Here is a 12,640-nt window from a genome sequence, read left to right as displayed (position 1 = left end):
TGCTTTGCTGATGGTGTCAGTTCAAAGCCTTACTACTTGAGTCATCTCTCCCAGCACACTCACATATCCATCTCACTGTATTCACTTTGTGTTTAATGGTCCAAATTGCATAAACATGAAGCATTGCACTTCTTACAGATGGAAGTTCACAATTGTAACTGCAAGGTCTCTGTGTAACTGTTGTAGCTAAATGTGGTAGTTATTCCTTTGTGTCTCATTTAGGGGAGAAGTGTTGTGTATAATTGGTTTTATATACATTTTTGAGACATTTAGGCTGAGAATATTTAGATTTATCATTATGATTATATAGCCAGTATTATTATGATTAAATAGCCAGCTTCTCAACTTTTTAAAAGTTTGATTACAGTTACCATGTTCTATATTAGATTCCAGAATGAATTCTTGTATTTTTTAAAGATATTTTTAATATTTATGATGATTATATAGTATTACTAGGAACAACATGAGATTATACTGTCAGAAGTTGCTTATTTATCAATGATGTATTAAAACCGAAAAATGTATTAGGTTTGAATGTTTTTTGCACAATACCCATGTAAAATGCTTCTGCTTCAAAGAATTGTAGTACTAAGTTGAACATTTCCCCAAGACTTTTGTATTGTAATAAAAATTGACCCAGAATCGTCCACCCTTCAAAGAATTGTTCTAAGTTGAATTCTCCCAAGACTTTCCAGAGACAATGTAATGAAAATTGTTAAATAAAAAATGAAGGGAGACTGTTCATTTTATTTTAGCTACAATGTGCATCTGCTTCGTCTCCGGAGACTCTTTGAGGTATTTTCGACTTAGTACGTTTTTTAAGCTTGTTTTGCAGGAACTTTGGCTTTTTTTTTTTTTTTTTAGAACGTTTTTTAAGCTTGTTTTGCAGGAACTATGGCGTTTTTTTTTAGAACGTTTTTTAAGCTGGTTTTGCAGGAACTTTGGCTTTTTTTTAGGGTTTTGCAGGAACTTTTTACTGATTTTTTGGCCTGTTTTGGAGGCGGCGGCACTTTCGGAATTTTTTTTTGCCAGCCCATTTCACATTAAATTCAGTAGCATAGGTAGCAGTAGTAATATATTTTTCATCCCACTGGGTTTTTATTTTCAACATATATTATTATTATATTATATAAATCACGGGGTAAGGAAAAAATTCAGATTGGTAGCCATTTTGGTAGCTATTTAAAAATTTATCGTATCACCATTATTATTATTAGTATTATACACAATTGTATATAATAAAGTCAACCAATTCTGTATATTTTTTTGTTTTTCTTTGGAAATGCCTAAAAATACGGGAGTTAATATCGCAGTCTCATTAAGCCTGCTCGAGGTTTAGAAAATTCATGCGAGAAAAACAAAATTTTATAAATTATTTTTTATTATACAATACTGGTACCACAAGTAGGTACATCCATAGGATGAAGGGATAACGTGACAACAGTATGGAGGAATGAAGAAGTCTCTCCTCCCTCCTCGGAAGGTGAAGCTAGGCATAATTAACATCTGATGTCCCAATGCAACATTAAGCCAGTTCCCTGTGGCAGGATGCGGATTGTCGACTGGACACTTTGATTCGCCCTTCAGTAGTGGCAGCACCTGTAACGTTAGTCATGAAATTAAATTTGCTCTGAATTATATGATTTTAATCATGGTGTTAGCAGCAGTCATGAATATAACATTGCATATCCGAGTGTGCACTTTAAGATACTTCTGATCCGAAACATCTGAAACAAACTGCTCTAATAAAGGCTATGTATGAACAATATTACAATCAATGTAATTATGTAACATTACGTTTCTTCGTAACGAATGGGAGGGCGCTAACACGGGAGGACTTACCCAACACAACAACGTACAATCATCACAATCACGTCGCGGCGGAAAGCCTGCCTTATCTGGGGAGGATTCATCGCCTATCATCTCTGCTTCAGGGTTTTTTGTTGAGACTTAACGTCATCTACAGCGTCTGGATTCCGTCCTTTGTGTTCACCGCTCGTCTGTGTGTTATCCACTCGAGCTTCATCATCAATTGGGGGGAAGCGGTGTTTCAGGCACACAATCTCTGCCATTAAGATACAAGAACATATAAAAATACACGTGGTAGAACCTGTATAAAACCTACCTAATACCATTTATCATCACTATCCAAACATTTATCTAACCTAATATTTTAAAACTCCCCCATCCATAAATTTACTAAAACTTTAAAGCTCCTTAAGCACTCTGCACTAACAACAATGTTTGAACACCAGTTTCTTCATCTCCTTAAACTCAATTATTTTTCATTCTTTCCTGATAACTTAACCTGATTTCGCATAATACTTTAATGCTCGATACCAATGTTTCCACTTATGTGCTGCCTTGGTTGCACAGAGATCGGTGCCCACCCGCTCTGGCCTCAAGACGTCTGTATACCGTCACCTACGTCGCCCCACACAACAATGGTTCTGTTGAGGAAAAAAATATGGTAAGTATGCACGTCGAGCTTTTCTGAAGGCTTTGTTTAAAACCGAAGCACTGCTTGGCACAATACAAAATACAGTGACAAGTACAAACCAAGTCCGAAGCTTGATACACCGTTCAAAATCTTAATACAGTGAGATTAGAGAACATAGGAAACAGCAAAGCCACGTGGAAAACGCAAGCATTATCGTGCTACTACCAAGCCACGTGCAAACAAAGATAAGGAGAGCGCGACAATTAATTTAATGCATTTTTCGCTTATTTAAACCGAAGAGGAAAACTCGAGAAATCTCAGCGATACTTTGAAGATTCAGGAGAGCACAACAGTTAATTTAACGCATTTTTTGCTTATTTATATCTGAGAGGAAACTCGAGGAATCTCAGCAATACTTTGAAGATTCAGGCAACACTTAGAGCCAAAAGATTCTTGACAATACAAATCCATGCTGTATGTTCCGACCTGAACCCACAGACTGGCAACCAACAACTCACCATATCGCTATTGAATAACAGTAACTTGAGGCTGAGGGCATTTCACTTACCTTCCTGTCATCATTCCACACAACCTGCATCATAAACAGATCCATACTATATTTACAAATATTCTACCGAATGTACGCAGGTGAAACAGCCACTATAAAAACAGTAAATTTGTATTCTGCATTCTGTTGTTGTTCTATAATTATACGTTATCCACAAACCAAACCAAGTCGGTGACACCTTCACCACCGCTTCGAGAGAGAGGGGCAATAAGGTAGAACAGTAACAGTACAAACATGTTTATGCCACACCGTGAAGATAAACCTACATGGTGTTGTGCGCAGCTCAGTCAGCATCGCTCTTTTAGATCATAAATCCCTGATTTACACCTGTTGTTACACCAAAACGAAACCAGCTTCTCTGTACGGAGCTTCCTACCCTCCTCTATAACATTGCATGAAACCTTCAAATTACCTATCTTATTCAGAAGCCCGATTCATCGGTCCTTCACACCACCTTAATATCACTGAAGCGTCAAATATACCTTCCTGACTAACACCATTGCCACGAGAACGGATTACACGTAACAAACACAACACCTATCAAATTCATAAAACCTCAGTGAGAAAACAAAACTTACCTGAACACGGTCTTGAGGAGAAATGACTGCTTTTGTGCCTCATTCCTTTCCACTTTACCTCTTCCTTCTCCTCCTCCTATTCCCCTTCCCCTCCCTCCCCTCCCCCTTGTTTGCCGTAAAGACACTTTATTACTACTCACAGTAAGCATCGTTCTATAAGCATTATTAATTAGTCTAAGCCGGTGGATCTCAAAGCATCTTACGTGACCAGCACGCCCCTCCCCCATCACCAATGTAAAATTCTACATTTCTTTTCCAATTTACACGTGCCAATGTTTAAGAAAATAAATATGCGTTTATATTGAAACAAATTAAACAAATAATAAAGACACGAGAACCAGAAAAAGTAAAAAAAGAATTAACTTATAGTTCCAAAAATCAAATATAGAATTTTAAAACATAATATTTCGATATTTGAAAACATTCATAACACTGAAGTGAGCATACAATAACTATGATGTGCGCAGTTTCATATATATATATATATATATATATATATATATATATATATATATATATATATATATATATATATATATATATATATATATATATATATATATATGAAGACACGAACATAATATTTCAGATTCTCACAGTACTGAATTGTAAATACACATGCTTCTTTAAACCAACCAAACCAAGTTACCTACATTTTCATTAACTGATTATGAAGCATGTACGCATGACACATGCATAATATTTCCAGTTCTCATAATACTGAATTGAAAAACTGATTCCATGAATGATATAGTTTTAACAGCTTATTTCAACGAGGTGGGTGCCGCCACTTGGCACGAGTGTTAGGGTAAATATTTGTACCTGATGGAGTTTGGCCAGATAACTTCACGGAGCCTTTATGTTCTCATTGCGGCCGCTCATGATGGAGTTCAAGTATAGGAAGTGCTGGTCCAAGCCATTTCACTGACAAGCTTGTCAAGTGCCCAAGCAATCACCAAGGTTATGTTCTTAAGGACGTGGCAACAGTGTTTCATTCAGTGGTTCACGAGGTTATGAAGCAGTAGCAGCGATTCCTCGGAACAAAAACACATTTTCAAGTGCATTTTATATGTATTGTACAACTGATGTCGCTTTCATTGTAGGGTGTGCTTAACGTTCTTTCAGAAGGCTTAACATGCCACAAGAAAACAGAAAAAAATAAGATAATGATAATAACAATAATAACAATTCAAGTAAATGCCAGTTTTAATTTCCTGAATGACGTAATGAGGTGGTTGTCATTTACAATGCCTCTCACGCAGCAAGGAGAGGCCGTGATGAAGGCAACAAACAGGCTAAGATTGCAATGAAATGCATGTATTAGAAGCAGCAGTTCTGTACGCACATGGGTGGGCGCGACTCTCCCCCTCCCCCCCCTCTCTCTCTCTCTCAGACAAAAGACAAGGCAGGAATGAGGGAAATTAAACATAAAGATAGTTAAAGCTGGCATGATATTACTTATTGATAAAGTGATGAGACCCGTAATGAAAGCCTGCAATGTGTGTGTGTGTGTGTGTGTGTGTGAGAGAGAGAGAGAGAGAGAGAGAGAGAGAGAGAGAGAGAGAGAGAGAGAGAGAGAGAGAGAGAGAGAGAGAGAGAGAGAGAGAGAGATTCTTTAAAACCAAACCAGGTTCGTTATCTAACGTAATAATTTCAACCCTTTTTCTGCTCCTTCCCTCAACCTCCCCCCACCTTTCATTCCCTGAAAACTCCCCGTCCTCTCTTCTTCTTTCATCTTCCAACATTTTATCTCTTCCTTTACAACCCTGGCTATCCTTCCCTCTCCTGCTTCCCCATCATGCCATCTCTTGTCTACTCCCAGTTTGTTAGTTTAAATATTATTCCTGGGCAAGGGAGAGAGGAAGAATGCAAATCCCTCTGAGCTGCCATTAGATACTTGGAAATATAATAGTTACTCTTCAAGACCAATAAAAGAAAACTAGGTTAGACAAAAGGATTCCTTAGCTGCCTCTTACTTTCTGCACCAAACATAAGAAAATAAGGGAAGCTGCAAGACGCCATGAGACCTACGCGTGGCAGTCCATTCATAAAAAATACCTATTTTTAATCTGTCATTCTTACCCTGGATACTGTCCCGTAGCCGGCCTGATAACTTTGGTGCTAGTGGTGGTGGTGGTGCTGGCGGCACTGCTGGGGACACCTGCAATGACCCAGCGAACCCCATGGCCGGCACCAAAAGTCACCCTGCTATCGAGGCTCGTTCTCTTATGGGAACGTCTACATAACCCATTTACAGGATCTGAGAACATTCTGCCGACAGAGTTTTGCTAATACAGAGCACAAGGATTTCATTATTACCACCATCTGACATACGGCAGTATCACCAGAGCCACTATCAGCACTATAAGTTCGAACACACTGTGTACACACAAAGTTGCCATGACCAATGGCATTGACAACTCTCTCAAACTCACTCCCTCTCTCATGCTTACTCCCTCACTCAGTCTTCTCTTACTGACTGGGTCCTTTCTCTGCCGATCTCCTTCACCTCTCACCACCCCATTCCCCTCGCTCACCTCCAGTGGCGGAGCAAGGGGTGCAAAAAACATGAGGGCACTCGGTGGGGCACAGATAAATATGGTGGGATACCGTAGTATTTTATATATATATATATATATATATATATATATATATATATATATATATATATATATATATATATATATATATATATATATATATATATAGATATATACAAAACATTGATTTAGCTAACATTAGTAACGACAGATAATAAATAAGATGTACTTTAGTTTTACATATTTTGATAAAAAGATATTCAAGGTTTATCAGTTTCCATAGTAATGAAATTAAATAAAATCATTAACGCCTCATTAAAAAAATCATGAACAAAATCCGCCTGTCAGCAAAATTAAGTACATTACACTGAACATTGTGTATTTTGAAAAAAAAAAAGAATATCACTGTGGTGAACATTACTTATGAAATTTATAAAAAAGAAAAAAAAAATTATAGTTGCAAAATTTGGAAATTAGAAACACATTTGACAATGTAGCTCTCCCCACAGATTGAGTTCAACTATCCTTCTCTGTGTTTCTGCTCTCGCTTTCCTAATGAGGCGTTTAATTAACGTCTCTCTGCTTACTCTTGTATTGATCCTATATTCTTTCATATTCTAGTCTTTTTTATTCTTCCCTGACAATTTCCTTATTTAATTTCCTACATCTTTTATTTAACTCATTTTTTTTTCTAATCCGTCAATATCTTCATTTCACCACCTCCAACCCTGTTTCTTACCCCTTCCCCGTTTTCGTTTCCTTATCCTTCTTCTGGCCATCTCATCTATTACAGACCATAGCCCCACGTCGTATCTCCTCTTACTAACTTTGCAAATGGGTTTTTTTTAATACTAGTGGAAGGAAACACGACGTGGTATTAGGAGAACCCCAACACCAACACCACTCTGTGCACAAGTTGGTAAATCTGAACGGTCTCATGTGCCCGCCATATATATATATATATATATATATATATATATATATATATATATATATATATATATATATATATATATATATATATATATATATATATATATATATATATATACGTATATATATATTTATTTATTTATTTATTTATTTATTCATTAACAATTTTGCTATTTGTAGTTCAGGTTGTATTTTCTATAATCTCTAGTAGTTGCAGTGTACAGGCAGGTGAGAGCCTTTCCTCAGAAGAGTATGTGAACGGATTTTGCCGGTCTCTGGGAACAACTCTGTAAAGCCTCGCCTCCTCAGCTTGATGCACAAGATCAAGGAGTTTTAGATATGCTGGAGATATATGGAATGAAATAATTGTTTTCAAACGTTTTCAAAACTATACTAGGAATGTTTCTTAGTTGCCAACTACTATAGTTAGTTCGGAATCAGGTTAAGGCGTCTTGTGCTTGGGATTACGAAATTAATTGACAGGAGTATAAAACTCAGTCTGGAAAAAGTGGTGGTAATATTTTAAAGTCCTTTTCAATGATTACTATTGGTTGTTTTAGTTCACTCCTTCGCAGGCACTTTTGAGCAGACGTAAAACGTAACAGAGTGGGGGGAAATGCCACCTCCCCTGTAACCTTCCAAACCCTATTCAAATGTGTCTGCGAAAGAATGGAACTAAAACAACCAGTTATAACGGGGAAGGGGGGTTAAATTCTTTAGAATATTACCATAGTGGCTTCTTATTGAAATTGGTGAGATGTACGTATGTACCAAATGACCAACTCGCCAGCCACCGCGTAGCCTACAATCGCCTACGCGTGTAGCATTATAACCTATCGTATTTTTATTTGCTGATCCAATTCAACGTTTCACATTCTCAATATGATGTGTTATATTCAGTTAAATAAAATACGATATTTTCCATCTACTAGGTGATGCTGTTTGCTAGTCCAAGCTTGATAAAACCCAGTTAGAGCATATGACATGTTTCTGACCATGAATAACTATAACTTACTGCTTTATGCATTAAAAATACTTAAATGTTGCAATTATCATGTGAAGATGCTGTAAACTTTGGAGAGGTGATGGATATCGACAGCTCTTTCAATGTGACTGGTGATCCGCATATTGTAAACGAACCATTACTCACATGGGTAAAGGCGCCCGAAAGCGCGCATTTATAAATACCTTAATCTTTTACAATCTTAATCTTTTACAATAATGGATACTGCTTTCCTTTAGCACAAAAGTATTATTATCATATTTTATAGCATAACTTTCAATCGCATATGAATCATGAATATCATTAGTATTTCTTGTTGAGGAGGGGTAAGACATACCAACAATTATTATAGGAACCTGTGGTATCTCCAACGAGTTAACACCACGGTTTAAAAAACGAGACGTACTAAGAATCAGCTACATTGGTATTATATAGTAGTAGTGGTGGTATTATTATTATTATCATTATTATTATTATTATTATTATTATTATTATTATTATTATTATTATTAGTAGTAGTAGTAGTAGTAGTAGTAGTAGTAGTAGTAGTAGTAGTAGTGGTAGTAGTAGTAAATGTTATCCCTCTAACGGGACTTAACCGTTTTCTTTCATACCATAGTAAGAATAAAATAATAGAAAATGTTTGATAGTAAACTAAGCCATCTTTTTATTTAGTCTTTTTATTGTACTATGATATTTTGTGATGCTAAAAAATGCCTATCATAGTGTTTTGTTCGTACTAAATCATGCCCGTGGTCAACCAGCAAAAACTGGACTGGTTAGCAGCAGCCTAAACATGAAGATATGAAAACATGCAAATCCCACCCACATAAAAAGAGTTATCGCAAACCAGACCAGTATTATTGTCACTAGTGAATATGACACATCCCTTATTCATCGAGTGAAGAAAGAGTGTAAAAAGATTTTCGAGTGTATCTTCTCGTCCATGGAAGAAATTTCACGAGAAATATAGCATAATGAATTCTTCATTCATATCGTTGCTGCGGTGCCATTTAACTAACCAGTGAATTAATCCCGTTCCTTTCTATGCACTGCTTCTTGATTCTCTCGACTCTTTTCTTCTAGACAGGGTGAAATCAAAAGCTTTTCGTCTCATCAACTCCTCTCCTCTAACTGACTGTCTTCAGCCTCTCTCTCACCGCCGCAGTGTTGCATCTTTAGCTGTCTTCTACCGCTATTTTCATGCTAACTGCTCTTCTGATCTTGCTAACTGTATGCCTCCCCTCCTCCCGCGGCCTAGCTGCACAAGACTTTCTTCTTTCTCTCACCCCTATTCTGTCCACCTCTCTAACGCAACAGTTAACCAGTATTCTCAGTCATTCATCCCTTTCTCTGGTAAACTCTGGAACTCCCTGCCTGCTTCTGTATTTCCACCTTCCTATGACTTGAATTCCTTCAAGAGGGAGTTTTAAGACACTTATCCTTCAGTTTTTGACTACCGCTTTGGACCCTTTTATGGGACTGGCATTTCAGTGGGCATTTTTTTTTTATTGGATTTTTGTTGCTCTCGGCCAGTGTCCCTCCTACATAAAAGAAAAAAAAAAAAATAGTTATCACAGAAACATAAGATCAAAAATTTATTTATTTTGAGCTATGATTAAGAAATCATTTGACACAGTTGCAAGCCTGTGTGCGGCAGGCAGCTGCATACCGAGGCAGGGATAGAGAAAGTAGGAGGAAGGAAGGACTACTGGCAGTTGCTTCATCCCATGACTTGATGAGGGGCTTCCCCAAATCTCCTTTCCCGCCACGCCACCCGCCCTAAACTTGCTTGCTACAATACTTCACCTGCCTCATTGGTGCCAGCCTCCCGCCGCTCACCTTTACACAACACAACTGCGCAAAACAGAACCTTAATCCATCCAGTACTACAGACAGCTTCTAAATGTTACGATGTCATGAATTAGTCATAATAGAATAAATAAGGTATAATTGTGTTGGATGCCTAACTAAATTATTAAGACCCCTTTGATCACAAAAAAAAAAAGTACAATCCTTAACTTGACAAAAATCTTCTTAATGACAACGATGGCGTGGTATTAAGAGGGTAAGTTTGCAGTTCTTCCCGTCCCTGATCTTAGAAAAAAGAAAAAATAACATTTATGTTTATGTTCATCCCAGGAAATAAGCCTCCTAACTGACTCTGAACCATTCTAGCTATTAAATAATTCGAACACAACCTTTCCAGGGTTTTTAGTATTTGTATATCTAAATGTGTTTCAGGACATAATCTAGCAGGACATAATGGAGTTGGATAATCTAATCTTGGTCAAACTTTCCAATTCTTGGGATTCTTGGATCTTAGGAACAGACTCTCTAGAGCTCTGCCGTCACTTATAGCAGTGATAATCAACCAAGGTGCGTGGTGCGCCCCAGGGTGCATTATTTTTTCAAAGAGTACCTGGAAATAATGTAGTACATGGAGAAGCACATCACATGGCCGGTGTGTGCACAGTACGAAAAATGAGTCCTAAAGAGAAAATTGTGTCATGTAAGAAATTAATTTAAGTTAAGATTAAAGTATCACAAATTTATGTATTATATTAATTCATTACACTCAGACGCAACTTTACGGATTTGAGATGTGACATTTTGTTCAATTATACATTTCACACCTATATAATAATTATTTAGGACTGAGTAGCTATTTTTCTTAAAATAGAGACCTAATACTTTTATTTGTATATTTTCAGTCTCAAAACTAGAGAAAAAAACGTTGAATATTTATGAAATTTATTTTAATCAATCACTATAGGTGCGAAGGCACATGAATTTCTGTAAACCTCCCGGAAGGGTGCATGAACTTAGGAAAGGTTAGGAACCATTGACTTATATAATACTTATGTGGGACCTGCAACCTCGTACATATGTTGACTGGCTGTGTCCCCCCACCCCCCTTTCTCTCTCTCTCTCTCTCTCTCTCTCTCTCTCTCTCTCTCTCTCTCTCTCTCTCTCTCTCTCTCTCTCTCTCTCACACACACACACAAACACACACACTTATTGGTCAGAAACTAGAGGGTGCCAACTGGCGATATGAGTTTTGTTGTAGCATATCAGCTTTCTTTCTTTCTACTTTAACAACTATTACATGGTTTAAAATAAGATATAAATGAAAATGTAAGCAGATAAATCACCCTTGAAAGAGCTCTTCATTGCACTGCTGTGGGAAGGAAAATGTGTTTTTATCAAACATCTTTACTGTTCCCAGTGCTCACCTCACGCCATTCCTCAGCGTGGAGAGCAAAGAGGGTCCAATAAGAGACACTGAAACCATTGGCTGCTTTCCTGCTTCTGCCATTCATGTTCAACCAGGAGTGCCATCTGCACACAAAGGAGGTGGCATGGGCCGAATTTTTAAAAGCTTTGAGTTCTTGCAAGACCATGTAAATAATTAGATGGGTTTTCGTAGGTGTTTTTCATTTTGATGATACAAAATCCCAGTAAAATGATCTTTTCTCAGCTTAAATCGCTATTCGGTATAGCTATTTTTAATGTTTGTTTTTCCAGTTGTTTCTGTCTTCTGCCACTCCTTCAGTTATTCCTTTGTCTCTCACGTCTTCTTTAACATAGTCATTCCACCTTATCCTAAGTCTTCCTCTTCGCATTCCAGTGACCTTCATATCCATGGTTTCTCTTGCAAGGTGCCGCTCTTCAATTTTCTCCTCAAAACTCCATTAAACGTGTAAAAAAATGTATTGTAAGAACTTAACAAAACAAAAAAAGAAAATGGCATTACGATGAGTTGGACTGTGATGTTAAAAAAAAGTTTATATTATGTTTAAGTAATGATAGCTATTTTCAATAGTTGTTCATTGAATACTGAAATATATCATTACATTACGTAGAAAAAAAAAAAAACTCTCGTGAACACGATAGTGTGATCAGAATGCAGATAAAGTTCTACATATTGAAAAAAAAAATTATAGCAACGTGTCACTCGCCGCAACCATCACGGCGGCGCGACGCTTTGCGTGATGTGTGGAGGCAGAGTGAAGTTACCACCAAACAACTGGGACAGTATTTATAAAAGTCATAAATAGTACCCACAATTAATGTACTCATGGTTATGAAAAATTCATAATTTTCTTTCATAAGGACTATGGGTTTTCATATACTCTTTCATAGTTGTGAGTTACGGCTGACTGAAACTTGTATGTAAAATATTTCTTCACTGATAAAGAAAGGGCTTGGAAAGATGAAAACATAATTATATTAGCATATTTCTTTTTTTGGGAGTTATATAATAATTACACTATCTTTTAAATCAAGCCGTCACGTCTCAAAATTACCGATTTTAAGCAGGATTATGCAAGCTACGGGTAAAAATAAACTTATCAAAAATTGTTAATTAATTAATGGTCAGCATAATGTTATATCTGAAGAATGGTCCTCCTTCTTATCTTAGATTCTCTTTCTTTTCTTTAATATCTTTGTTTATCCCATTATTTATTTTTATTTTTTTTCACATTACTGTAATGTTACAAGAAAAGATTCCCTTAGTCCTCTTTAAAGCCTAACTTGGTTAGGGAGGCTGGGTTATGTTACACAATTGCTTTA

The 12,640-nt window shown here is 36.8% G+C and overlaps 1 long non-coding RNA gene across 9 annotated transcripts in view; it reads right to left on the bottom strand.

The window, feature by feature from the left end:
• Nucleotides 1-1,363: 1,363 nt before the first annotated feature.
• The window catches only part of LOC135093841 (uncharacterized), a 333,879-nt gene continuing 322,602 nt past the window's right edge, over nucleotides 1,364-12,640 (bottom strand). For 5 of the 9 annotated variants that reach the window (XR_010263494.1, XR_010263497.1, XR_010263502.1 and 2 more), the window contains 3 exons: nucleotides 2,341-2,450; nucleotides 1,843-2,065; nucleotides 1,364-1,599 (listed from right to left, as the gene is read on the bottom strand). This is a non-coding gene — a long non-coding RNA (uncharacterized LOC135093841). Of the gene's footprint in view, nucleotides 1,600-1,842; nucleotides 2,066-2,340; nucleotides 2,451-3,420; nucleotides 3,445-3,586; nucleotides 3,622-4,408; nucleotides 4,433-5,668; nucleotides 5,693-12,640 lie in introns of those variants that run through there. The other 4 variants (XR_010263503.1, XR_010263495.1, XR_010263493.1 and 1 more) reach the window with 4 other exon arrangements.

Source organism: Scylla paramamosain, chromosome 3 (assembly GCF_035594125.1).
Source record: "Scylla paramamosain isolate STU-SP2022 chromosome 3, ASM3559412v1, whole genome shotgun sequence".
Lineage (NCBI taxonomy): Eukaryota > Metazoa > Arthropoda > Malacostraca > Decapoda > Portunidae > Scylla > Scylla paramamosain.
This window is presented reverse-complemented; position numbering and strand designations above follow the sequence as displayed.